The 3,590-nt window shown below is 36.1% G+C and overlaps 1 pseudogene across 1 annotated transcript; it reads left to right on the top strand.

The window, feature by feature from the left end:
* Positions 1-533: 533 nt before the first annotated feature.
* On the top strand, positions 534-2,602 carry LOC147548262 (tetrahydroberberine oxidase pseudogene; annotated as a pseudogene). Its single transcript, XR_015237708.1, has one exon. The product of XR_015237708.1 is annotated as a tetrahydroberberine oxidase pseudogene (transcript).
* The last annotated feature ends 988 nt before the right edge of the window (positions 2,603-3,590 follow it).

The following is a 3,590-nucleotide window of genomic DNA, read 5'->3' as shown; positions in this document are numbered from 1 at the left end:
AAACTGGTCCACCCGGACCAGTTTTAACCAAAGACTCTTGGGAGGGTGTGTTGTGACAACAACCCCACATCGGTAGTGCAGTGGAGTGTGGTGCTCCTCTTAAGAGGTTAAGCACCGTTCCCTAGTGATGCCTTTTAAAAATAGTGAGTCTCAAGTGTGACAAAGCAGAAAGTATCACTAGCAGCCGAGAAGACTAGTCCCTACCATCCTCTAACAAAAGGTCCGTTTTGTTCTAGAGCAGTGGCTTTTCTATATTGGTGGCGTCTGAGGAAATAATTCACCTAAATACTGATGGGCTTTGTCAAATAGAAGACAGAGAGAGACAGGTTCAAACACTCGGTTTCAAAATGTTGACTATAAACATGTACATTTTTTCAATACTCCTATTTTATTATATCTTATTTATTCCATGACAAATTCTTAAATCTATTTTCTTTATTCATAGTCAATAGAAGAAGAAAGTCAACCTTTTGAACCCAATTCTTGTTTTAGAGGCTATAAATAAGCATCAATTTCATTCCAAATTCACAACCCATTCTTTCAATTTCTAATACTTCTAAGAAATTCAATCACCCAAGACAGAAAGAAATCAAGAACAAAAATGGGGAGTTCAAGTTCATCTTCAACTCTTTCATTACTAGTTTCATTTATTCTTATATTATCACTCTCATTAACCACTTCTCAGGCAGCAAATTCATCAGCTAATGGTGATTTTCTTCAATGTCTTTCTAAATATAATCTTCATACTATCCCATCCCTTATTCATACACCAACTAGTTCTAATTTCACAAACCTTTTTCGATCTTCTGCTCGAAACCTCAGATTTTTATCATCAAACTTTACAAAGCCTGAGTTCATTATTACACCTTCAAATGAATCACATATTCAAGCTTCTGTCATTTGTGCGAGAAAACATCGGTTTGATCTCAAAGTACGTAGCGGTGGTCATGACGTCGAAGGTCTCTCCTATGCTTCGGATGTTCCGTTTATTTTGGTTGATTTAATTGGTTTTCGGAATATAACCATTGATGTACAGAATAAAACTGCATGGGTCCAAGCTGGTGCTTCGCTCGGAGAAGTTTATTATGCAGTAGGTAATAAGAGCAAAACCTTAGGGTTCCCGGCCGGGTTTTGCCCTACGGTTGGTGTTGGTGGACATATTAGTGGTGGTGGGTTTGGTGCGTTGGTTCGTAAATATGGTCTTGCATCTGATCAAGTCATTGATGCTATCTTTATTAACGCCGAGGGCAAGATTTTTGATCGAGAAACCATGGGAAAAGATTTGTTTTGGGCCATCAGAGGAGGAGGAGCATCTAGTTTTGGTGTTGTTGTTGCTTGGAAAGTTAAGTTAGTTGAAGTTACACCTATTGTGACAGTTGCTACTGTCAATAGGCCTTTAGAACAAGGTGCCACAGACCTTGTTCATAGATGGCAATTTATTGCCGATAGACTCGACGATGATATATATATCGGACTGACAATGGTTGTTGCTAACGGTAGCCGTCCTGGGCAAAAAACAGTTATAGCTCAGTTCTCATTTATGTTTCTTGGGCAAACCGATCGACTCCTTGCACTAATGGAAGAGAGCTTTCCTGAGTTGGGTTTGAAACGCAGCGACTGCATCGAAATGAGTTGGGTTCAATCTCATATCTACTTCTATGCACCAAACAGGACCATCGAGTTTTTATGGGATAGGGATCATACAACCAAGAGCTTTTTGAAGATAAAATCGGATTATGTGAAGGAACCAATTTCCAAAGCCGGGCTAGAAGATATTTGGAAATTTTATATGACAGGAGATTCACCTGCAATGCTATGGACTCCAATGGGTGCGAGGATGAATGAGATATCCGAGTTTGAAACTCCTTACCCACATAGAGCCGGAATTATTTTCAATGTAATGTACGCTGGAAGTTGGGTACAAGGAAGCGACTCCGAAAAACAAATAGATTGGATGAGAAAATTTCATGCCCATATGACTCCTTATGTTTCTAAGAACCCAAGATTAGCCTACCTCAACTATAAAGATCTTGATTTGGGTGAGAATGACAAAAATTCCACTGACTTGAAGGCATACTTCAAAGCTAGGAATTCTTGGGGAAGGGGATACTTCAAAGGTAATTTTGAGAGACTAGTGAAAGTGAAGAGTATCGTCGATCCTACTAATTTCTTCAAGAACAAACAGAGTATTTCTCCTATTCACTTTCGGGGAAAAAATTAGAGGAGATTAGCAATACAATTTGCCATCAGAGTTAAAAGAGATTTAATCTCTATTGATTTGAAATTATTAAATAAGTGGGTTTATTATTTGTTATTTACTCGAGGATTGTCGAGGTTAGAAGTTTGCAGTATCTATTTCAGGTTTATTTAATGTACTGGGAAATGATAGAGTGACTTAGAAATTGGTACTTAGAGGGTGACATATTTCCTCATTTAGAAATAAAAGCGGTCCTCACCGTAGTCAAACTTTGAAAAAACCTTGTCTTTTAGTGATTCCACATCAGCTGGGCATTAAAATGCCCAAAAAATTGGGCACTCTAGCATCTCCCGTATGTACTAATTGTTTGTCATTCCATTGTGAAATAAAATAAAGTTATTCATATATTCATATTCTTTCTTCACTGACCTCTTCGTCCTTCTCTGTATCAAATTTGACGTCAAATAAATTATTGTTCTTATTATTTTATTTAATAGTCAGTCAAAACTTCCCCTTCCATAATTTATCATCTGATTATGTTGATTTTCACAATATAGTATTTTGGGAAAAATAATATTCAACTTCGGATATTATATTCACCCGCTAAAAAAATGTTTGACGATTGGGATTGTATTTTTTTATTCATTCAAACGATTCCATAGAAGACCAATTCCTGAGGTTACCAAAAACAAAAAAAATCAAATAATCGTCCTGTGGTCTCACTATTTTTGAGTTTTATATGAAGAGTGCATAAGTTTTGCAATAATTTTTTAATTAAAAACCAGATTGAAGTCAACTATAGTTGGATAGTTTTAGGATGCTATTGAAAATTAGCTTCCTGGTGATTATCAAATTCTAAACCGAAATAAGAGTATTTAGTTTAAGCAACTTATGTTGTCAAAAAGGTCTGGTATGACTTTGATAGAAATAAAGTTTTATCGACACTCCTGTGTTTTTTCTTTTTTTTGAGTAAAACACTCCTGTATTGAAAAAAACTTGCTACTTCTTTTCCTCTTACATTGGCCTCAATTGGGTATTAAATTTCACAATTAGATGATAATAGTAGAGATGGACGGGAAGTTTAGCCGAAGATCCTGGCATAGTCTCAACCTACATCCACGAAGAAAGATCTGTATGACTGTGAGTTATGTGATGATTCATTACATTCAACAATAATTGAATCAATAAAACTCTAGGACACGAGTCATATTTATAAAGTTAATTGGAGCACGGAAAATATGAAAAAAGAGAACAAGTTATCATTATTTATAGTTGATGGATCCAAAACAATAGTCATTAATTGACTACGGTCAATAAGTCAAGAAAAAAATTAAAAGCGCAGCATGTCAACCCTTATCAAGTCAACAAGGAAGTTGAATCCGAAAGAGGCCTG

Source organism: Eschscholzia californica, unplaced genomic scaffold, assembly GCF_041429995.1.
Source record: "Eschscholzia californica isolate CP2 unplaced genomic scaffold, dmEscCali1.0.p SCAF_3, whole genome shotgun sequence".
NCBI classification, from domain to species: domain Eukaryota; kingdom Viridiplantae; phylum Streptophyta; class Magnoliopsida; order Ranunculales; family Papaveraceae; genus Eschscholzia; species Eschscholzia californica.
Note: the sequence above shows the minus strand (reverse complement) of the source record. Positions and strands in the feature narration are given on the sequence as shown.